The 25224-nt window shown below is 39.2% G+C and overlaps 1 long non-coding RNA gene across 1 annotated transcript in view; it reads left to right on the top strand.

Moving 5' to 3' along the window:
• Window positions 1-17305, top strand: part of LOC115285907 — a 53794-nt gene extending 36489 nt beyond the window's left edge. Inside the window, exon 6 of the long non-coding RNA XR_003905747.1 lies at window positions 17248-17305. This is a non-coding gene — a long non-coding RNA (uncharacterized LOC115285907). The remainder of the gene's footprint in view (window positions 1-17247) is intronic.
• The last annotated feature ends 7919 nt before the right edge of the window (window positions 17306-25224 follow it).

Genomic DNA, 25224 nt, shown 5'->3' with positions numbered 1-25224 from the left:
GTAATTCCACAGAGATGTTGCATGGAATAAATGAGTGTGCAGCACTCCACACAATGCCTGTTTAAACTAAGCATATAGTAATTGCCAATAGTTATTCATTCATTTATTTGCCAAGCCTCTTTCTTTTACACTTGCTCACTTACTTCCTTAAACTCACCATGTTGTAAGGTTTTAGATGATGTGTCATTCCGTGTTGCACAGGGACCATCATGTGGAAAGAATTGTGCTGGAGTAATAGAGAAAGGACTCTATGTGTGTGTGGGTGGGTGTGTATGCATGCACCCATGTGTGTGTGTATGTTGAGTGTGGTGGGTCTCACTGAAGATATGCTTAATGTGTAGTAACAAGGATGTTCCAAAAACTGTAGTATATGTCCAGTGACACATCACTACCCACAGGAGGGTGGGTGAGGGAGTACAAAGTGCCAGGGTGGGGGTAACCAGCAGACTTGAACGTATTAGTGTCCTGGCCAAACTATGAAGGAGTTGAAGTGGGGCTGGCTGGTTTTGCCTAAAGTCATGGGTGGACTGGGTTTTCTGTTAAATATCTGGCCAGAGAAATATATTACACTTTTGTAATAAACTGGTAGCTAGGGCATTTTCAATTCTTTCTTGACTTTTATGTTATTAGAATTTCTCAAGTGTACTTCTTCAGCAGAAGATGTATTCACTGTCACCTACCATGAAAGTGTTAACAACAGTCACCCCTAAGATTTCACTGTCTTTCAGAGTTTGCAAAGACTCTTTCGGGGAGGCCCATCAATTCCTCAGTGCTGTTGGGCTGCTGATGGGGACCGATGAAGAGAACAGAGGTTTTAGTGTTGGATAGTGTGGCTCTCAATCTTAATTTAACTACTTACCAGTTGTGTGACCTTGGGCAAATGACTTGATCTTACTGAGTCTGAGTTTCCTTATCTTATGAAATTAATACCTGTCTCCCAGAGGTGCTGTGAAGATTAAATGGGGTGAAGCACATTAAATGTCCATGACAGTATCTGGACCTGACTAACTGCATCATCAGTGTGAACCCAATTGCCAAGTCTCTTGAGACATTAAGGGCAAATTCAAGCCTCAGAGAGGGGGTTGGATCAAATGATCTTTAAGTAACTGTCCAACACTAAGATTCTCTGACCCTCAGGTCACAAACTGTGCAGCAACACTGAGAAATAATGCCCTCAACTTCAGGCTTGCTGCCTCTTCCTGTCTCCTCCTGTAAATCACTGCATGGCAGGGAGCACCAGTCACCTGACCTCTTTAGGGTTTGACATTTTTCAAGTGTTAATGGGGTATTCCCATTTATATGATAACGGTGTAAAATGATTGCTGATATTTTAAAATAAAGGGCACTATATGTTCATAAGCAATTAATCAGGATGTTTTTGTCACATGAGAATGGATTGAAACTATAGCAGGAAGATAGAATCCAGGGTTTGAAGATGGCTGTGTTCAAATTCCAGTTCGTCCAAGGGGCTGGTGACAAATAGCTTTACCTTGTACTTCTCTTATTAGTAAAATGGAGATGTTAGTTCCTACCCACTTGGTCTTATGAGGATTAAATGAAATAAAGCACATAAAGTACCTCCCATGAAAAAATTAATAATAAAAATAAAATAAAACATACAATGTTTATGCCTATGAAAATAATTATGATACTAAAAGAATGGATTAAGAAAATAAGCAGTTAGTAGACATAACATATCCACATTAGACACTGGAATTTCTCATTCTTGAAAGTTTTCTAATAATATAAGGATGAGATTTTGCTGGGAGTTCAAATGTATTTCCTTTCTTTCCTTTCCTTTCAAATAGGATTCCACAGTCTGTAAAGGGGCAAATAGTATATATTTTAGGTATTGCTGGCCCCATGGTCTCTGTGGAAAGAGATCAATTGTGTTGTTGTAAGAAAACAGCCATAACTATAGGTGATGAGTGGGCGTGGCCGTGTGCCAGTAAAACTACTCACAACAGCAGGCCACAGGCTGGCTGGGGATTGTGGGCCGTAGCTTTCCAGTCTTCCCAGTAGAGCCCTGATTCATCCAATGTGTTTATCAAACAACATCACGTAAAATGCTGTTTTTGAATTGTACAATGTGCAAAGATAAGTCAGTGTCTTTACATGGGGGAGTAAAACACACATTTAAAACCAAAACCAAGAATTTTTATTACTAGAAAGTAACTGACCAGAAATAGACTTTAGCCAAGTTCTCACTACGGATATGACTTGGAGCAAATTATTCAAGGATTTCTAAGCACCAGTTTGTTCTAGGTCTATTAAATGGAGATAACACTATTTACCTCCTAGAGTTTTGGGAAGAATTCAGATAAAGCCCACAGAGCACGTAGCAAATTGACTAGCACATACTAAGCAGTAAATACACATAAGTTATTTATTATTCAGAAGATTGAAGGAACCATGACTAGTCCCTCCAAGCATGTAATCCCTGCTCAAGCCAGAGTGGACTAAGCCATGCTCCAACTCTCCCTGGCCTAACTTCTTAAAATCTACTTATCTTTAAAGAATGTGAGTACACATGTCTTTCTCTGGGAAGATTTCCCCATAATTAGAATTGTTATAATGTGCTATCTGTACCTAGATTGTTGACTCAATTTCCTCCCTATCTTTAGGTGTCATGAACAGGAACTTCCCTTGGCAGAATTAGGCCCTGCCTTCTGTGACACTCTTGGTGCATTTTTCCACTAGTATAGCATAGCACAAAGTTCTCAGCAGAAGAATGCTTTGTTGAGTCCTGACTCTCTAAGATGTGTTGCACCCCCATGATCCCACCTTGTCACAGTGACCATTTGCCTAATAACTTCACCTACTCTGTTGCTATTGGTCTGTAGAGGATATTAGGATATAATCTGTGAATGGTAATTATTCTTAATATATATCCAGGATTATTGCCCATGATGCATCTGTATCAACTTAACCTTAAGAGGGTTTACTCCCTATAGTAACGTTCTACAACATATCTGCTCCTCATTTTGCTCAGCCTTTCAGTTCTGCTGCTTAAAATAAACACTGATTTGCTTTCTCAGACTCACTAACAGTCGGAAATGAATGTTACCACTTTATCGTTATTAGGTTGAACCATAAAATTGCCATTTTTGTAGATCTAGTAGTTGAATATTAAGAATTTCACATGGATCAACCTAAGGCTATTGTTATCATTATTATTATACAGTGAGAGCACTTTAAACAAATTTTTTGTTAATGTTTATTTTTGAGAGACAGAGACAGAGTATAAGTGGGGGTGGAGCAGAGAGTGAGGGAGACACAGAATCCAAAGCAGGCTCGAGGCTCTGAGCTGTCAGCACAGACCCCAGTGTGGTGCTCAAACTCAAGAACTGTGAGATCATGACCTGGGCCACAGTCAGTTATTTAACTGACTGAGCCACCTAGGTGCCTCTAGTGATAGCACTTTTATTTAGAGTTTAAACTGAAAATGAATTTCCACCATTGGGTAGACATGTTGATGTTGTGATTTGCATTGTGTATCGGAATTAAGTATCTATCTCTGGGCACCTGCGTGGTTCAGTGGGTTAAACATGAAACTCTTGATTTGGGTTCTGGTCATGATCTCATAGATGTGAGATCCAGCCCTGCATTGCACTGTCAACCCAGAGCCTGCTTGGGATTCTCTCTCTCTCTCTCTCTCTCTCTCTCTCTCTCTCTCTCTCTCTCCCACTCTCCCTGCCTCTCTGAGCCTACTCAGAATCTTTCTCTCTCTCAAAATAAATAAACATGTCAAAAAATTTTTAAAAAAGTATTTATCTCTTTTAGCTCTTTTTGCAACAACCTAATCACTGTTTAATCATTCATGCTCAGTAATATATAGGTACTTTATATATGACTATAGTTAATTAATTTAACAGGTGTTATTTAATATCTATAATGCAACCTCATGCATTAATGCCAAGCTAAACAAAGGAAGGTTATGTGTTCTTGGAAGCACATAGCTGGTTAAAAAATATGAAAGAGGTGCAGGGTAAATTCTAAGGAAGCATATAGAGTAAGTCCTCTAACCCTTTCTAGAACAGTAAGGGTGGGTTTAACAGACTGGGTACCCAAATGGCTCTAACTTCTCACTCATTGTCATCTACATCCTTTGTGAGGTGACTTTGCAGCTCCACCCAGCAGTGGGTAGACTCTATTTGTTCATCCCTGGATTTTGGATTGGTCTTGTAACTTGCTTTGGTCAAGAAGTCAGCATAAGTCATGTTGTGTAAGCTTTGGACCTATGTTCTAAGTAAACTTTCCTACGTCTACATGGTTTTGATGGGGCTCTGGGCATGCTGTCCCAAAATATGACATCTTGGAATATTGAATATTTCAAGCTGAAGCAGTTAGAAAATGGCAGAAGCGGCAGGGTCATTCTGACCTCCACCCCCATCTCTCTTCTTCCCTAAAACAGGTCATCAAGCCCTTACGTGAGAGGTGACATGACCTACCAGCCAACGGTAGACAGAGTAATCCAATTGTCCAGCTTAGGCCCACTTAAACTGCTGATCCATAAATCATGAGCCCTGTGGGCACTGAAGTTCGGGGGCAGTTTGTTAAACAGAAAGCGATTAGTGATATACAGATTTCAGAAAGAAGGTTAGATTTCAGCTACTTCTTGCAATTAAAGAAGAGATTGCCAGATTTAAGAAAAGGGGAAGTGGGGATAGAGAATCCAAGGCAGGACAAGCCTTGTACAGACAGGGATTCAAAAGGCTTCTTTTGTTCTAAGAAAGTGAGAAATCCAGTAAATCAGATCATACTGGTGATGTAGACTATAGAAAGTATGTGAATATGTATGTAAGCATGGTTATACATGTTTCGGAAATTGGTAGGATATGATGAGAAATGAATTTGGAAAAGGAGATTGGGACGAGACTGCAAAAAAGCCTTGTAGAACAAACTTACGAAATTGGTTTTATCTCACATGTTGCCCTGCTTATCTGTAGACACTGATGTGGGCTGGGGAAAAATTGAAGGATGAAGAGAGGGAGCTGCTAGTCATTGAGAGACTCTACATGCCAAATACTAGGATTGTGAACTCTTTATACACCTGTCATCTCCTACAGCTCTTGCCTCACTTTTAGGGGTATAGGCTAATTTATGGAAAGAGAAGAAGTCTTAGAGGTTGGGAGACCATTATGCTTTGGTTTGCCTGGACAGTCCTAACTTATACCTGTTGTCTCAGCAGACAAGAGTGTTTCTTTAGTTGTGAAAAAGTCTGCTTTTGCATGACCTGTTATATTATCCTACTTAGAGGGGTTTTTAATTACCTGATTTTGCCCAATTGAATAAGTGGTAGATCTGGGGTATGAATCTACATGGCATATTAATGGCAATTATTAAACTGACAATGTTTATTCTATACAGGTGTGTTAAATATTTGCTTAATATTTTGTTTCTATAAAGATTTGGGAATGAGCATTTTTATCTCGTGGGACGTAGCTCTGGCATAATAATTTGAGGAGGGAGAAAACTTGCCCCAATTTATAGAAAATCAGATAGTCATAAGAATGTATCTTTTATACAAATTCAGATTCATCTGTATTGACAAAAAGGAAGAAACTTAAAAATGGTAGTACATGAAACATGAATCACGTATACAGTTAGTTGTGTTCTGTGGGTAAAGGCGCAGAAAGTTCAACCATTTTCACCCAGTCGCATTTGAAGACTTATATTAAATCAGTAGATTTGGCATTATCCTTGCTCTGGAACGGATATCATTATCATATCCGCCTTTCTCTGCAACCAGCATAATTACCAAGCATATATGCTTTAGCTAAGTCAATCAAAGCACAATTCTGGCTCAGGGATTTAGAGAGGTGTCATGGTACCTGACTTAAGTTTTGAAAAGAGATCATATCCTTTTTCCCCAGTTGGGCCCCATGAATGCCTCTCAGCAAACTTGATGTTAATTGCTTTGTTGTAAAGGAGGTCAAGTGTACTGTCAGTTCTTTCTGATTATATTTTTCCTGGAGCTTTTTAGTGTCCAAACTTGTCTTGCTCTGTCACACACAATTGATGTTATACATGATCAGCAAATTAACATACTGCCCAAACAATTTCTTGTGGCTGTTAGGCAGTCTGATCAGAAGCTGCTCTGAGCTTCACCACAAATGAGTTAGTCTAATTTGGAAACAAAGCTTTCAGTTCTACAGCATAGAATATACTGGTCCGTTTATTGTGAGGCTATGTTGGACATAGCATCAGTGTGTTTACATAAAGGGTTATGATTCTGGGGCTGTGGCCCTTAACCACATGTGTGCTAAAGGGTTGGTATCTGGAAGGACTTCTGGATTGGACCGCGTATTCACTGAGCATCTGCTGGGCTGTCCATGCTGTAGGCATAAGAGTCCGAAACTGTCTTGTCCATATGCTGGTGAAAGCAGAATCAAATCAAACCAATATGAGCTCACATGCTACATTCCAAACTTCTGAAGGACAATTCACTGGTTATTGAAGACTAAATTTTTGTTTTTCAGTTTGTAAAAGGAAGATATTTAAAAATTTGAAAAATTTGAAAAATTCAGAAAAGAATACCGAAAAAGTCATCATACCAACTTGCCAACTATTAACATGTTAGCTATTTCCTCGATATATAATTATGTCATACTAAGTCTATATCGTTTGTACCTTGCTTTTTACCCCATATCAAAAACAAAATATGTGAATTTTCTAAGCTATTAATATTTGTGAGAACATTTAATTGGCCTCATGCTTTTCAAAGTTAAGGATTTACCACCATGTGTGTAATCCTTCTTTTTCATGTGCATGTAGATTGTTTCCAATTTTTCTTTGTTATTATTAACTCTCAGGGTGCCTGGGTGGTTCAGTCGGTTGAGCGTCTGACTCCGGCTCAGATCATGATCTCCTGGTTCGTGGGTTCGAGCCCCACGTCGGGCTCTGTGCTGACAGCTCAGAGCTTGGAGCCTGCTTCCGGTTCTGTGTCTCCCTCTCTCTTGACCCTCCCCTGCTCATGCTGTCTCTCTCTCTCTCTCTCTCTCTCTCATAAACAAAACATTTAAAAAAATAACTCTCGGAAGCATCTTCATACATTTGTGTTTGCCTCCATCTCTGATTATTTCTTTTGTTTAGGTTGTAAAATTGCTATTACTGGTTTTAAAGTTATGAACTTAAGCTATTTATATAGTAATATCTGTTCAGAATTTTTAAATTTCCATAAATCTGATGGTTTTATGATTAAGATACTATTCAACTTTTTAAAATCAAAAATGAACCTGGCTATTTTCTTCTTAGAGAAAGTAACCTTCAAAAGTTTTGTTGTTTCTTATAATATTTTACACACTATCATCTAATAACATGTGTATATTGCTAACATTGCTAACTTTAGACATCATTTATTGTCCTTCTACTATGAAAGACAAACCTTTAGTTTTCTTTTTTTAAATTTATTTATTTAAATTTGAGTTAGTTAACATATAATGTAGTATTGATTTCAGGAGTAGAGCCCAGTGACTCATCACTTACATGCAACACCCTGTGCCCATCCCAACAAGTGCCCTCCGTTTAGCCCATCCCCCCACACCCCCCCTCCAGCAACCCTCAGTTTTTTTCTCGTATTTAAGAGTTCCTTATGGTTTGTCTCTGATGTTAGCTGATTTTTTTCCTTTCCCCTATGTTCATATGTTTTATTTCTTAAATTCCACAGATGAGTAAACTCATATGATATTTGCCTTTCTCTGACTGACTTATTTCACTTAGCATAAAACACTCTAGTTCCATCCATGTTGTTGCCGTCGGCAACATACGTACATAAATATATATATACCACAGTTTCTATAGCCATTCATCAGTTGATGGACATTTGGGCTCTTTCCGTAATTTAGCTATTGTTGATAGGGCTGCTATAAACAGCGGGTGCAAATGCCCCTTCAAATCAGTGTTTTTGTGTCCTTTGGATAAGCACCTAGTAGTGCAATTGCTGGGTCATGGGTAGTTCTATTTTTAGTTTTTTGAGTAACCTCCATACTGTTTTCCAAACATTTAGTTTTCTTAAATCTCTTTTCTTTCTCCTTACCATTTCCTCAAGCACTTCTTTTCTCTTACTCACCCCATATAATTACAGCAAATATTGGTTAATTACATCAGTAGTCAGCGTTTATGGTACTATGATCGTGTAAATATTATTCACAGGTGAGTTAAATTATGTATGATAGATTTCATTTCTTTGAAACTTTTAATTTTCCTGGGGCTCATAACTGCCTTTATTTTTTAGTTGGTGAGTTTTCTATGTACCTATTGCCAATCATCTGCACATTTTCTAAGAAAATTATAGTGGTCAGGGGACCTGTGTGGCTCAGTCCGTTGAGCATCTATCTTCAGCTTAGGTTATGGACTCCCAATTTGTGAGTTCAAGCCCCACTTCAGGCCCTGTGCTGACAGCTCAGAGCCTGGAGCCTGCTTCAGATTTTGTGTCTCCATCTCTCTGCTCCTCGTCACTCTGCTCTCACTCTTGCTCTCTCTGTCTCTCAAAAATAAACATTAAAAATTAAAAAAAAAAGAAAACTATAGAAGTCAAATATATAAGAATGTCTATAGCTTTTATATTTTATATCTGTATCCCTCCTGGAGTCCTCTCTGCCCATCTACTTTAAAGAAGTTGTTCCCTGGAAACCCCAATTACTGATGACCACTAGTCTTTTCTTCTTCATAATTCTCTCATTTCAAGAATGCTATATAAATGGAATCACATAGTATATAACTCCTCAGGTTTTTCTTTTTTTCAATCAGTATAATTCCCTTGAGATCTAAGTTGTGTGTGGATCAATGCTTTGTTCCTTTTTATTACTGAATAGTATTTTGTAGTTTGCTTAACCATTTGCCCCTTGAAGGGCATCTAGGTCTTCTGTTTTGGCTGAATGACATTCATTTCCCACAAAAATTGTCTTGATTTTCATCCCCAAAAGAAGTGTCATAATTAGATATGTCCCTGCTCCCTTGTGGAAGAGTGGAAGGGGTTTGTAACCTATGAATGTCTGTGTCCCAGAACTTTGCATAATTCTACCACATAACAAATTCTCAGAGTAAATTTGGTTCCTGGACATCTAAGATGTGAGTTACAGAAGAATTAGGGTAACTACTGTAGATTCCAGAGATCACTGTGTTTGAGGATTCTGTTGTGGCTTCACAGAATAATAATGTCTTTTAAATTTTTTTATGTCTTTTATTTATTTTTGAGAGACAGGGAGAGACAGAGCGAGCAGGGGAGGGGCAGAGAGAGAGGGAGACACAGAATCTGAAGCAGGCTCCAGGCTCTGAGCTGTCAGCACAGAGCCCGACACGGGGCTCGAACCCACGAACTGTGAGATCATGACCTGAGCCGAAGCCGGCCGCTTAACTGACTGAGCCACCCAGGCGCCCCTAATAACGTCTTTTAAAGAGTAGATATGATATGGTCAACCAGCATGCAATGGAGAAGTTTCCCCACTGCTTGGTTAAAAGCATCCAGCAAGGGAAGTATGTTAACACAGCTGAATAGATCAAATTAGAAAGAGTTTGTGTAGATGACTCAGTGGAAATGGGATGGAAAGATAGATGGAGAACAGACTGAGCATGACCTGAATGTCCAGGTAAAGATTTCAATGTTTTTCTCATAACTTTCAAAAGCCATGTCAAGTTTGTGTTTAGTGAAGGGCTGATGAGACCAGCATTTCCGTGCATGATTGGTGGCGTTGGCTGCACGACTGCAGTTATTTATGTTCAGATGGGGTGTATATCCTCGCCTGAGGTTGGATGGATCGCAAGTGCTGTACTGTTTTGGGATAAGCAATCACCACATCATGAAAAGTTTCTGTTACCAGTTAGAGGGAGGATCTACAGAAGGGGAAGGAGCTCGGAAGGCAGTCTCCAGAAGCCTTGTCAGACAGCGAAGAATAGAGACAGAAGTTTCAGTTCCCTAAACCCGTAGCCGTTTTTACCTGGCTTCCTGTCCTCATCGTTTAAGGCTCACAACGACAGTAAACTGTGATATCCCCATGACTTTCGCTCCTTGCATGTAATTTTCACATAATCTATCATTTATTCCTTACTGGAAGTTTGTGTGGAAGGTATTTTTACACTATAGAGATGAAATACTTTGGTCCTATGGATGTGTCTTGTGGGGCTACAAATAAGTCAAGAGAATACTACCTTTTGGAGGAAAAGTAGGAGAAAGTGAGCATGCACAGGGAGTCTGGAGGATCTTCAGAAACCAAACTAGAGGGATTCTGGTACCATCTTTACATCAAAATGGGAGCAATGAGGCCTTGCATGGAAGAAAATCAACTGTGCAGAGCACAAGCGAAAGGAAGTTGGGTTGAAGTAGAAGCGGATAACCCAGAGTCCTGGGCAGGGATCTTTTTCGAAAGCACAGCAACGTTGATGGTTATTCGCCTAAAAGACTCCAGATATATGAAACAATTAGTGCAACCTAAAGAAATAGGATGTATCTGTATCTATCTCTATATTGATAACAATATAGATATATTATTTATATACTTACATTATCATATTTTTATTGTTTATTAAAATATTTATTTGAAGGAATTGGCACATGCAGTTTTGGGTGCTGGCAAATCTGAGATCTGCAGGGCAGGCCAGAAGGCTGGAGAAGAGCTGATGCTACAGCTATAATTCTGGAGACAGAATTCCTTCTTTCTTGGGGAACCTCAGTCTTTTCCCTTGAGACCTTAAAGACTAATTAAACCAGGCTCACCCTCATTATGGAGGGTAATTTGCTTTATTTAAAGTCTACCCACTTCCCCCAGAAATTCTGGGCCTGGGAAGGTCAACACCTTATAGATGGTTGACAATCAAAAGGGTATTTGAATTCATCTTTGTTCGTGTGCTGCCACAGCAGGAACAAAGCTCCCTAAAAATCTGGATCTTCCCACTCCATACTTGTGTCTCATATCCATTGTTAACAGATAAACTGAGAGTCTATTCAGAATCAGGCAGTGCCCTGCCGGAAGTGGTTAGCAACTTTCCACCAACAGAAGCTGGAGACTTTTCAAGAGAAAAAACAGGCAAAGTAAGGACACTATTGATTGGCCATAACTTAATGCCTGGTTGGCTGTTTGTGATTGGTTGTTCCTCAAGTTTTGACTTCATAGCCTTGAGGCATTGATAGGCTTAGCTTTTGGTTTGCTTACAAAGGCCGCCAGGGCATTTCAGCCACGTCAGTGTAATGGCCTCCTTATTTAATTAATTTCACACCACCTCTAAACACGTACTCTGATCACCTTGAGCTTTTCCGCTTCCTGATCACATGGAGATACTTTAAAATCCTGACCTTCATCTACATTGTTCCTCCTCACCAGAATACCCTCCTAATCATCTACTTGGAAAACTTCTGCTGATCCTTCTGTGCAGATGAAGAGCTTCTCTTTCTGTGTGAAGACTTCTCAGACCCATATTACTACAGAGCTAACCAGTTTGTACTGCGCTTTATACATACGCTTCTATCAGTGTCCGTGACATAGATCATTAGTCAGCTGTATGTTGGCCTATCCCGGTACACAAAACTCTTGAAGAGAGGGAATGTGTTTTTTATTTTAGCATTCCTATGCTTGACATCTAGTAGGGACCCAAAATGCAACTGTTGGGTAAACAAGTGAATGAGAGTCCTTAGTACTTGAAGGTAATATTTTAATGTAATAGAACAGTTATTTTCCTCCAGCTGTGTTATTCTCCCTAGTGAAGTAACTATTCTTTCACCAATTTGTTAAAGTTTTCTTCTAAACAGCAGATTTATGCAACTTAATTTTAACTCACAAAACTATAATTTTTAAAAAATGAAGCCAACGGTTATTTAGGAAACTCAAAAGAGAAGCTAAAGACTCAATGAAGAATAAAAATTTGCCAGAATAGTAGTACCTACCTCTGGATTATTTTTTTCACCAAGGAGAATCAAAACCAAAATGAAACAAACAAAAAAAAAAAAACCAAAGCATTTTTCACATGCCACTGAAATTTGACCTCCAGGAAAAGGGATAATTAACTAGAAAATAATGTAGAATTTGTTTTATAGATTAATAGTGAATAATTAAAAATGTATTCATTGAATAAAGAGCAATACAAATTGCACAGATGCTAGATAAAAGAAAATAAAATTAATGCTATGTCTATGGAGTAATAAAATACTGTATAATGTCCAGTTATTTTGGTATTATTTAAAACACTACCATTAGCTGACTTAGCCTTTGGGAACAATCCTTATACACTCTTGTCTCAATTTATCTATCTACAAAATAGTTCCAAAATGCTCTACGCTCTAAACTCTGACCCATGATTTTACTTTACGGATTTCTGTCAAAAAATGATCTAAGACGTGATACCCCAAACCCCCACTAGATGGCAGGGTTCCCATTTCAAAGGAAGAGCTACTTTTCTTGTTCCAAAAAACGAGCTTCCAACACACTGAATTTGAAATGTGTTTATTTGTATGGCTATAAAAATGGCACATCTGATCCAGTTTTCCACTGGGTTCCATGTTTTTCAGTGATTTGCAATCAGTTTTTTGTAAGGCAGATTGAGGAAGTCATTTGATATGCAGCCACATTCTTTCCAAATAATCAAAGTTAATCCCTAGTTCTTCTTTTTAATCAGACATTACATATCCACAATGTCATTAGCAGATCTGAAAAAAAACATATATATATATATATACATATATATATATATACATATATATATATGTATATATATATATGGAACCATTCATTAAGTACTTGGTGATTTTTGAACACAGTTCTATAGAGCCCTCAGCAAGTGTAAGTGTGAACATCTCTGGAATTTCTTTTCAGTTCCAGAAAGCCAAAGCAACACCTGCTAAATTTTGTTGGATTCCTGACAGGACACTCATTGCTGTTTAAAAACTATTCCTACCCTGGCTGATTGTGACTGTCTGAGACCGAATATTGCAGAGGTAAATTGAACTGAATTTCCAGACAAGTGAGGGTGCTTTGATCAACTAAGTAAATGTACGTGGGTAATCTTTGAAAAACAAATGGCATGCCTACAAAGATATTTTTGTTATTACCAGTTATTATGATTATTATTATTGCTGACTTGTTTTTTTCTAAAACCTTTACAGAAGTGCTTTCCAAGAAACTTAAGAAATACACTTCTTTTAAATCTATCATAGCAGACCAACTGTGTCTCAAACAAAATAAAATTTTTCTACTCACAAAGCACATACTGAGTAACACTTTATTAGAGAGGAAAAAGCATCATCCAGACGTCTCTGAGAATTCCAGATTTTCCCATTCTCAACATTTCCCCGAGATTGCCAGACTTTCTAGCTTAAACAAATGAAAATTACCCCAAGGCAGAGTTGTCTGAAGCATCTATAACCCTGCCTTTATTTTTATAAAGCAACACAACACATTAAAAAGAATCCCTCTTCTCATAAAACAAAGTGATATATTGTGTGATCTTCAGGATAAAATATGAAACAAATACATAAAAGAGCTACCTTCCTTTATTTAAAAAAAACAACAAAATCAGGTTATTCCTGACCCTTCCCCCCCAAACTTGCGATGGACAATAGGGTTTTTAAATCCCTCTCCAGCCTGGGCAGTGTTTAGACACAAAGTATTTTCATATATCATGAGATCTCTGTCTTCCCGCCTAATCCTACTGTATCATAATGCCTCATAGCACAATAGAGATGCTTGCATGCCTAATTTCCATAAATTACACAGCCCGACGTTTTCATAAAGACAGATTCCGATGGTAAACTATTAAACCTAATTCAGTGTCCTTTGATGTCTCTGAGAAAGACTGGGGGAAGTTTAAGCATTCCCACATGGGAGGTGTCCCCTGGAGAAGGTGAACAGAAAGGAGGGAGGTGATATTTTACCCTTCATATCTCTGCATTAACTTGGGTGTGTTCTGAGATTCAAGTTAGTCCCTTTACAGAAACACTTAAAAGATAAATCCTAAACGCTGGGGACCAACTAACAGGTCACTTCTCCCAAAAGCTAAGCTCTAGATCCGAATCAATAGTCTTACTCTTTAGATTATTTGATGTTAATTTTTCTTCTCTATTTCAAAACTCTGTCCTTCCAAGGTCCTTTGTAACTAGGTCCTGAGATCAAAGCAAACGGCAGCCAGGACTTTCTTTTCAGGTACCATCAGTTTTCATCATCTAGTTGTGGAATTTCCTCGACAGATCTTGTTCTCAGCATCCTGTTGACATTATTTAACATAGAGGTTATAAAGAATTCTGTGAAACTTCTCCCTTCCTGTTTAGTTTCACTCCTCAATGGAGCCTAGTGCTCAGAAGCCGCTCTTTTAAATCTGAACGGCCGGATCACCTCCCCCAAAGCAGGAAAGGTGTGAAAAGCAAACAGAGGAAGGCAAATACAGTGGCTTTCAACAGTCCCTCAGTGCTTGCTTTGGTCTGAGAGGTGATTCAGGGAGTGAGAAATTCAGAGCATGAGGCAGGATGGAGACCATGGATACATTTCTAGGTCCCGCTGAGTTAGTCCTTCACAGGGTGGCTTTGTTACGAGATGTGAAGTGTTATGAATTCCTGGACCCCCACACTGCGCACTGGTGTGCAGTATGCAAATGTAAGTGCTTTTAAACACCAGAGAGGGGTCACCAACTAGAACCAGTGAGCTGGAAGCTTACTCCTGATGGGATAATCCATGCGTACCTCTGGGAAGAGGCTCTTTTTCCCCAGCTATGTTGTAAACGCTGGCTGGACACCACGAGGGCCAGGCCAGCAATCTCCATGTGGGTAAACTCAGGTCCAAAAGAGTTGAAATGTCATAACAGAGAAGGAGTGCCAGAAGGTCCTTTACAGCAACTTGAACTTTGTAAGCACAATACAAAGCAGCTGTTGATGGCCCCAGGCTTGCGGAATGCGGTGGGTGTGAGCCAGAGGTGTTGGTGGGCAGATGGGTGTGGGTCCACTGCCAGGGTGGCACTTGGAGGCAGGCAGCAAGAGACCAGGCAGAGGCAGGAATCCTGTTGTCACACGGCTACCAGTGAAGGGTGGCGATTTTCAAAGTAGGTGGGCGACCTTCTCCATTTTTGGTGCACCGTGAAGAAGATTTCCTTGAATCCGCTTTGGACAAGGGAGCAGCAGAAATGCAGGCATCTGAACACGAAAGCACAGGGGTGAATCAGCACCCAGCATGGATTCGCGGCTTAGACGAATTGTAATTTCATCCATTCTTTGTAAATTCATTTTGTTTTTAAAACTAGATCTGATGTAACTTTCTATGATATAATCAACATCCAGTCAGAAATGGTGTGCGTCTACCATTCCCTACAATAAAGCGGAACCGTCAGTGTGGTTTTATTCTGCCACTTCCTACCCAAATCCCAATTTTTGTTTTTGTAATCTGGGACTCACTTTCCAGGCTTGTAATAAATATGTATTTTCTTAGGTGACTGTAATGTTATTAATATTGTAGTTATGTACTTATTTATATGTTATTTTAACTTACATTATATTTTAATACTTTACGAGAAGTATTTTCTGATTTGTTTTAAGTGCATAAACATTAACAATAACTGTTCAGCCTTACTCTACATGTAATTTTATTTCTTATTACCAGTTGTTTATAATACTAGGGTTTCCTCCTTTCTTTGTGTCTATGCTTTTCTTCTTTTCTCAGCCAACTGTCACAAAACATTCAATGTGCTTTTCACAAAGGATATGAGAGCAAAGTGTAGTCTCAGATGAGACTCAGACAGATGAGGTTGTCCTCCTGTTTTGCTTATACCAGAACAGCAATATGGCTTGTTGTAGAATTACTAGTCAAAAGTTTGTCAGCTGAAACCACAGAAATTTCATTTATTCAACTTATTGAGCACCTACTATGTGCCGGGGTCTCCTAGGTGCTGCAGACAAGTGAAGAGGATTACAGTCTTTGACATTTTTGAACTTGCATTTGTTGGAGGTTGAAAGACAGCTTATAATTCCTTTCTCCCTCCAGGCCTTCCTCCTCTTCTTTCTTATTTTGAGTCCATGCAACCAAGTGTCTTTCTCTTTTATTTTTGAGTTTGAAAAACGTAATTGAGCATATTACTGTGAATGTGTAAAATGAGGAGTATAAAATGAGAATGTGTCTCTTTTCATTAATTTTTTTTCTGGTCCTTGGGTGACCTTTCACAATATGAATTGTTACGGTAAACACATGTTAGACACACTGCCGCCTTCATGTTTTATTTTAATCTTTACTCTTATTGTTTTTGTCACTTTTCCTTTTCATTCTGGCATCTAGTATCATTTGTGCGGCTAGCTCTCTTCTCCACTAATTTGTTTTTCGATTGTATTCAGTGACAATCTACATTGCAGTTTTTAATTCAGCAATCATACGCTTAAACCGGAGTATTCTTTCCCGACCGTAAATCATGCTTCCTTCAGGACAGCCTGTACTAGTGGTTTTGCTGTGTATGTCTTCACTTACTTGTTAAGAACAAAATTCAGGTGTTTTCAAAAATATCATTTCTGGCAGCAAATCTGTTCCACTGATGTGCGTTTGCATCTTCCACAGACTGTTTTCTTTCTTTTGAACTGTGGTATCTTTTCTATAGCTGAACATTTCTATTTGCTCATCTTTTCAAAGAGATGGCTCTGTTGGCTTTATGTAGACTGTGTAGGTTGAAGTAAATCCTGTCAGTGAGGTTTTCAGTCTGATTCTTACAGATCCAAATGAAGGGATAGAGAAAAAGGTTTAACTGATTCTACCCCCTCTTAGCCAGCAACGAGCAACAGGGGGATGGTGGGGATTAAAAAGGGAGCCAATGTCACAACTTTTACTGGGCCAAGTAATTCCTTGTCGTTTTGTCCAGACTCTCAGGGGCCCTCCTATATAGTCTTCTTTTCCGGACACCCACAGATGCTGCCATGGGCTCTCTGATCTCTGTGATCTCTGGAATCAGAAGTGCCAGCGCTTTTACTGGGGGCCCTTGAGAGTTATGCAACCCATCCCATCTTCTGTGCAGGACCTCTTCCATTGTTTTTCTCCAGAAAACAGTGCTACCCCTTAATACAAAAAGACTTTTTCATCCACTTTTACATTAATCTGATGTCATTCAAAGTATACTTTGGCGCAGGCTATCAGCTCCTCCCCCGCTAACTTCCTTCTTCTTCTTCTGTAGCCTCCCTCCCAGTTGATTTGGATCATGTGATTGGATCATGTATCAGGATAAGGGGAACGGATTTCATAGGTACAACCTCGTGCCTTTTAACTCATGTAGTCATTTTTTTTTTTACTTCCTGTTCAGTGGAATGTGCATGTGGTGGAAGGAGCTAGAACAGTCCCCGTAGGCATGAGATACGAACTGCATATTAGGGACGGCAGAGGAAGACAGAATAAGCCTGGGTTCCAAACACACGCAATTGGATATCACACCTGGGATATGCATGCTGGGATTGTCACGTGAGAAAGAAACATCATCGTTTAAGGCTGTTAGCCCGGTCTTTATCACATCTAATAGAGATCTCTGCGCATGTCACCTTCTTGGTTTCCAGTGGTGAGGTAAGTTTTTCCTTATTTTCTTCTTATATCAGTCATTTTCGTGGAGTCTAGGAAGAGAGAAGACATCACTTCCTGCTCCTGTTCCTGAAATGGCATCAAAGACTGGCAGGATTCTATCTGAAAAGCATATCACTTTATCTGTGATCAGTTTCTCCCCTCCCTACCTGCTTTTGGCAGACTGCTTTAGTTCTGTCAAGAGGTCATGCTTTTATTCATTGATGAAACACTCATTATTTAGAACCTAGTACTATACAGCTTCACTAAGCACTAAAGATACTTCAGGATTTTTCAAAGATCCATGATTTAATAAGAGAGAGAGATGTAAAAAAATAAGCACACTAAGGCTTACCGGGAAGAAGGCATAGGGGACAGTGAGAGTGCGGGGCATGGAGGGCAGGGGGGCAAATGAGCCTTGACCTGCAGGGTCTCTGCCACTCTTATTACGAGCTTTTAAAGGAATTCACAGCCCTTTAATGTTCCATGTCCATGAGACTCCCAGTCACATATGCTGATTTTTTTTCTCTCTCTGTTGTGAAGAAATGAGTGAGTGGTCAAAAGGTAATTAGTTAATGAGCTTGAGATAACTGTTAATTAAGTTGTAAGCACTAGTAGTAATTCTATGAAGTGACTTTAGTTATACAACTCAGGAAATACTTAAGTACTGGCATTATAGAATTCCTTCTTTTCTAACTCCTATAACAGAAGTTTTCCTTGTTATACCTTTGCTATAAATTATATGCTTACGATAGAGCATAGACCTCGCCGTGCTAAGCAAAGTATCAGACAAGCAATATAACCAGTAATCATCTGCTGAGGGAAGGAAGAATGGAAAGCAGAAGGAAGAGGAGGGGGAAGGGAGGGAAGAAGGAAGGACTGATTGGACGCATTGTGGCCTGGCCTGCCTTGCTGACTGGATTCCGAGAAGCCGTGGATTCTCATTCTTGTGCATGATGCTTATTAAGTATGTGTGATGCATTATTTAAATTGTTAATATTGTCAAAGAACAAATAAAAAATAGGAAAACATCAGTAGCTGTGTCATTTGTGTTGGTGTCAAGAAACCTAAGTGAAATTCCGAGCTGGGTAACGTTCGAGCTCGGTGGAACTTGGCATGATGACGAACCTCTGTGGCTCTTCAGTCCCTCATCTGTTGTTTGGGCATATGTCCATCCTGCCGTCCTTTGGTAGCAATGAAATGGGATAGCTGGGAAACTACTTAGTAAAGATGCAAACACAGAGTAAATACTGAATACATGTTAATGTCATGAGCATTTTAATACCACTACACTTTACTTTTTATTTGCAACATTTTCAAAATGAGGAAAAGTTTGTTTTTTAAATAATAAATATCCATTTTAAAGATTTGCAGAACCTGTCTTATAGGAAGTAGGCATCATTTTTTATCTCTTTGAAATTATTTTTCCATTGCAATGTACCTATCTATTATCCCAATGTATTTTTATTTTGAAAGACTTTTATTGATTCACCATCTGCCATTGCTAGAACAAAAATATGTAAAACAAATGGAAATTAAAATTATTTTTTGTGGCCAAAAAGCTCTAAATATTTTGTAGTTTCTTCTGGATGGATCAATTCAAAAATTGATATGTGGCAGAAACAATACATAAATATAATAATATTATTATATTATAATAATTATATTATTTAAAAATAATATAATACATAATATATACACTATATAATAATATGATATATAATTATATATTGTATATAATACAATAAATATATATAATTATATACATAACATGTATATAAGTACATAAACATATTGCTAATATATATTAAATGTAAAAGGTAAAATTTTGTTGGAAATTCATTTCTTGTTGAGATGGGTCAGGCTGAAATTCTAAGTTTTGATTAAGGAGGCTTCACTGACATCCCTCAACTGTCCTTTTATTAAAGAAACCAGAGGTTTCCCTTATTTAGAGCAACTCACCATAGTTACAATTAAGGACGAGAGTCTCTTATTTTCGAGGAATCAAGAATAAAAGGTTGCAAAACCAGAAGTGAAGAAAGAGATTTTACAGTTATTCTGCAGATAGTTTAACACTAGGAATTAGGATATATATTTAGCATATGGAAACTGATTCCCAACATATGAACTGTGCAGATTTAACCTCAAGGTGGAGGCAGTTGCGAAGAGGAAGCAAAGATAAGTAAGACGAATAGGAGTTAAAACACAACACATTGGCTTTGTATATTCTAAAAATAGTTTTGTTCCTTTTTCTAAGCAGGAAATAAACATGCTAGTGGTGGAAATGTCTACTGTATAATAAATTTTAACAAACAGTTCAGGCACAAACATTTACATATATATTCGAGAATCTCTGTTAAACACTGTAAGAAACACTATACTTTGTGTATTACACATTAATGTATTTTTTTGAATTTGCATTTTAAGCATTTTTCAAAATGCTCTATTTGTAAACAAATCTTTCTTCTCAAGCTAAGCATTTAAATCTTTGCTAAGCAATTAACTCTATTGAAGGGACAAAAATTTATGTTTTTATTCATTATGATTCAGTTTAAAATAGAATCTAATTCCCTGTGTGATTCATTTGGCCCCATGGCATTTGTATAAATATGTTATTTTATTTCCAAATAATATAGATTTCTTTATAGGCTGCCCTTGGTATCCTTTTGTCTTTTCTCAAAACAGCAACCAGAATGATGCTATTAACATGAAAGTCAGTCCTCAAAGTTAGGTCAACACAGATTTTTACAAGACCCCATTTTATGTATGCCTAAGTAGGAAAAAAATTACCACATAATACAGCATTGATTGCAAAACATATCTCTACTTCAGTGATGTTAAAATGCGACAATAAAATGAAATTTATGCCTTAGAATTGATGAAATGTATTATTGTCTTCTCAGCTCAAAACTCATGACCTTCAACCTCTTAGCAGAATCCGTGGTAATTACAATAGTGTCCCGAACCCTCAGGCCGATGTCCAGTTCCCCTACCCTTCCTGCCTCTCTCCGACGTCCCCCTGCACTCACCCCAGTTCGTACAGCTCTTGGCACTCCAGACATTCTGCACTTGCTGTGCTCAGAGAGCCCAGATATACTCCTACCTCAGGTCCTTTCTGGCTCAGTGTCAATTCCCTGTCTGCCAAATTACCACATGGCTACTCCCCCTGCTCGTCTCCATCTCACCTTCACCGTGAGACTTTCCTCAGCCACCGGATTCAAACTTGCCAACATCTGTTTCCTCTCCCACATCCCCGATCTGCCTTCTCAGTTTTCTTTCTCTCTGCTCTACTTACCAGAATTTAACCTACTACCGAAAAATCCTACAAGTATCTCTCAATTAATTTTTTCTCAGTGAAATACTCTTGGTTATTAAGACCCAGACTTCACAGGGTGTTTTTGAATGCAACATTGTTTGACCAGTGTTTAAAAAGAAAAAGAAATATAAATATATATACAAGCTACAAGTCTACAACAGTTTTTTTCAAACAAAACAATGTGCATGAAAAGTCTTGAGTTATATTCCAAATACACTTGATAGAACATTAAAATTTCAGCAAGGGAAAGCTGAATGTCAACCAAGGAGATGTACATCGTGATACCATAGAGCCAGAAGCTATTTGTTAACAACATCAATCATTTGGTGTGCAAAAGAAGTGTTAAGTATTTTACATTCCAAAGTAAAAATTTGTTATTAATATTTAGGTATTTGATTGCATTTTAATTATGTTGTAGGATATTGGTTGAATTTGGGGGTTAAAGTATACAATACATTGTTATTTTCCTGATTTAAAGTAATGGAAGATATGTTCCTATGAAGTTATAATTTTCATACCAAAATGTCTTGTTTAAAGGGATGGATGAGATGGTTAGTGATGTTAAATGTAAGATTTCTGCATGTATTTTACTTATAGTATTATTTTTATACACACAGACCTAGGGATTTTGCTGTTTTATTCACTGCTATATTATTAGAGCTAGAATAGGGCCTGACACATGGTAGGAGTTTAAAAACATATTAGCTGAGTGAATGATTATTTTGGCCTTTTTGATATTCTTGCTTTTTTTATATCACTTCTTAGTTAACTAACTGAATTAATTTTTTACTGCCTCTAAGAGTTTTTCAGATAATTTTTACATGTTTTCTCATAGAATATGGCATTGTCTATGAATGAGAATTTTGTCTTTCCATTTCTAAAATTGTTTCACATCTTATTTCATTGTCTAGAGCTTTGGGAAGACATTCAGTCTTGGTTTTCATAGTGAGCATAACTGCCTTGGTCTTAGTTTTCATGGGTTATGCTGTAATGTCTCTGTTCTTCAATAACATGATGTTAATTGGTGTTTGGTTAGTACTTAGCACATTAAGAACTCTTTTATTATTTTTTAAAAGTTTATTTGAGAGACAGACTGAGCACGCATGCATGCAGGTGTGTGCAGGAGATTGCTGGGGGAGGCGAAGAGAGGGAGAGAGGGAGAGAGAGAATCCCAAGCAAATTTTGTTCAGTACAGATGACATGGGGCTTGACCCCATGACCTCGAGATCAAGACCTGAGCCGATTCTAAAGTCTGATGCTTAAGTGACTGAGCCACCAAGGTGCCCCTCTTTTATTCTTTTTTTAAAAAGTTAATGTATTTATTTTCAGAGAGAGAGAGAGAGAGCGAGCGAGCGCATTAGCAGGGGAGGGGCACAGGCAGAGAGAGAGGGGGAGGGAGAGAGAATCCAACCAGGCTCTGTGCCATCAGCTAGAGCCTGATGTGGAGCTCAAACCCACAAATTGTGAGATTATGACCTGAGGTGAAATCAAGAGTTGGTGGCTTAATTTACTAGCCACCCAGATGCCCCTATACAGAAAATTCTCTTTTTGAGTGAAGTGCTAAAGTTTTATCTGAATGTATACATAGTTTTAATTTTACTCCCACGATGTTAAGATTGCAGACTTCTTGATATTGATTCACTCTTTCTTTCCTTGGATACTTGGATTTTACATATTGAAATGTCTCTTTGAAATTGATCGGCATATCCGTCATGTAAACTAGATTATTTCATGGTTAGAAATAATCTCAAACGTCAGTGATTTTAAACAACAAAGGCTAGTTTTTGGCCTCACAAAGCTTCCTTGGGAATGGGGGAGCCTCTGCAGCAGCTGTGCAGCAGGTGTTAGATCAGTGCTTTCTCTGTGTCTGAACACAAACGCCTCTGTCTCTGGATGAGGGGGAGAGAGAGGTGAAGAATTGTGGAGTAGTAATGCACTGATTCCTCACATTTCATTGGCTATAGAAGCTCACATTTCCCTGGCTAAATCCAGAAGACATGGACGTAAAATCCTTCCATTTGCCAAGAAAGACGGGAGAATGAATATTGGTGAGCAGTAGCAAGTCTGCCCCAAGGGGCTAGTATGTTATTGAGGATGTTTACACATGCATTCATAAGTAAGATCTGTGCGTAACTATTTCTTGTGCCATCTTTTAAAACTTACTAAGAATATGCGAGGATTCTAAAATGTGCCAATGCCGATGTGATGGGGTTTGGAGATAGGGCCTTTGGAGAATCAGGATAAGATGAGGTTCTGAGGGTGGGGTCCTTACGATGGGATTGTGTCCTTGAAAGAGGAGACATTAGAGGGCGTGCTCTCCCTTTCTCTCCACCAAGTGAGCACACAGTCAGTAGGGACTGGCTTCAAGATGGAAGAGCGCTTCCACTAAAACTCAACCACACAGACACTTCCAGCCGTTAGAACTGTGAGATAATAAATTTCTGTTGCCTTAAGCTGCTCAGTTTTAATTCTTTGTTGTGGCTACCCTCAGAAAGTAAGACAGCATCCCTCTCCAAAAACTAAGGAAAAGCAGCATCTAGTATGCCTCTTTAGAGATTCGTCAGCTTGAACTGCCATAAAAAAAACAAATACCAGAGACTGGGTGGTTCAAACAATAGGAATTTCTTTCTCAACAGTTCTGGAGGCTGGATGTCTAAGATCAAGGTGCTGGCAAGGTGGATTTCATTCTGAGGCTTCTTGTCTTGGCTGGTAGGTTCCGCTAGCTCACTGTGTGCTCACATGACTTATCTTTCCATAGAAGCCTATCAGACAAAGATATGGAACAACACATTCCATATCTAGCTATATTGTTCCAGCCATTTGCTGAGCGACGCAGATATACTGAATGGCACATATATTAAATGACACAGCTTTGAATGGGCCCTGGAGCAGGAAAGGCACTATAGCAAATCTAGGCCAAGAGACAATCACCTTTCCCTTTGGGTCATATGATCTTGCACACTCAGTGGTGTTGGAAGTGTTCGTAGTGGGCAAGGATTCACGGTGGACTTTATGGGAAACTCAGTAGGAGAATCACAACTAAACCCCCTGGGATTCTAGAATGAGTCCGTGCCATTTACTACAGGCGATTGCACGTCATTTGAGAAACAGTCTGTGGCATGTTACCGGGCCCTAGGAGAGATGGACCATGTGACTGTTAGACACCAAAGGACGCGATGACCCGAACTTCTCATTACTGTGTAGGTCTGTCCTGCCCACCGAGGCATGAAGTGGGTCCCAGTGCTGAACAAGTCCAGCAGCTGTCCATCCGAAGGTGGAAATGGTGTATCTGGGAGGGAGTATTAGGACTGGAGGACACGTGTATGACACATGAGCATGTAGACTCCCATGTCACCCACCACAGTTGCACCAGGTGCTCATTCCCTGGCTTGCACGTATATCTATAAGGGGGTTTCTGTACGAACGTTTGAAGTAAAGTTAAGTTTGGCTTATGAAAGAATCAGTTGTGCATGGGTGACAAATGGTGGCAGGGAGGGATTTATGAGGCATCAGGGTGATCGACTTGGCTGCCTCCTGGTCACCCTTGTCCCACCGCGACTGTGAGTGGGTGTGTGCGGCTACCCTGAACTGAGAAGGCTATGAACCTTCGTGTACTAAGGTTTGGATGCACTGTCAGGGTTAAGCCCCTGAAATGTGCCAAGATGCCAGCAGAGGGTGAGCGGAATTTAGGATGCTTGGTGGAGGCGGGGAAGATGGATCACCTGTGGCCCCAGGGGCTGTAGTCAGTCCCGCCTAGGAACCTCCTTTTCCAAGTTGTCGCTCAGGCCAACCCTCCTGGAGATCTGCGAGGAGAGCTGAGGCTCACTGGGGTAGTTTATGACCTCATCTGAGTTGGTCTTTCTGGAAGATTCTTCTTCCAAAAGTTCACGTTTTGTCTTCCCGGTTTGTGACAAGCTCTGAACAGCACCTTTCTGGTAACAATCACGTAAACATTTTGAACCACGTTGGAAAGCAGGGGGTAATAAAAATACGAGCCTGTGGCAACATGCGCGTGTGTGCGTGCATGTGCCTGCATGTGCATGCATGCATTGCGTACGCACGTGTGCGTGCGTGTACGTGCCTTCCTTTACATGCGTGCGTGTTGGAGGCGGACGAAGGAACCCCAGCTAAATCTTCGCCTTCCGTGGAAAAGCCTGATGGCTTACAACGGAAACCGAAAAGGCAAGAAATAGCAGTAAAAGCCCAGAACGAAGAAGCAAGTAAGACTATCCAGCTAAGGAACTGAGCGAGCTTGCTCTGGGGAAAGGGAAATAGAGTAAGGTTACGTTTTCGTTTTAAAAGGGGTGGTTTTGCGCTTTTCTAAATCTGTGCGTGCTGTACTCTGGTTTCTCTTCAGATCGTATAGACCTTTCATTTTTTTTTAAACATGTGCATGCTTATTTATGACTGAAG

Source organism: Suricata suricatta, chromosome 1, assembly GCF_006229205.1.
Source record: "Suricata suricatta isolate VVHF042 chromosome 1, meerkat_22Aug2017_6uvM2_HiC, whole genome shotgun sequence".
NCBI classification, from domain to species: Eukaryota; Metazoa; Chordata; class Mammalia; order Carnivora; family Herpestidae; genus Suricata; species Suricata suricatta.
This window is presented reverse-complemented; position numbering and strand designations above follow the sequence as displayed.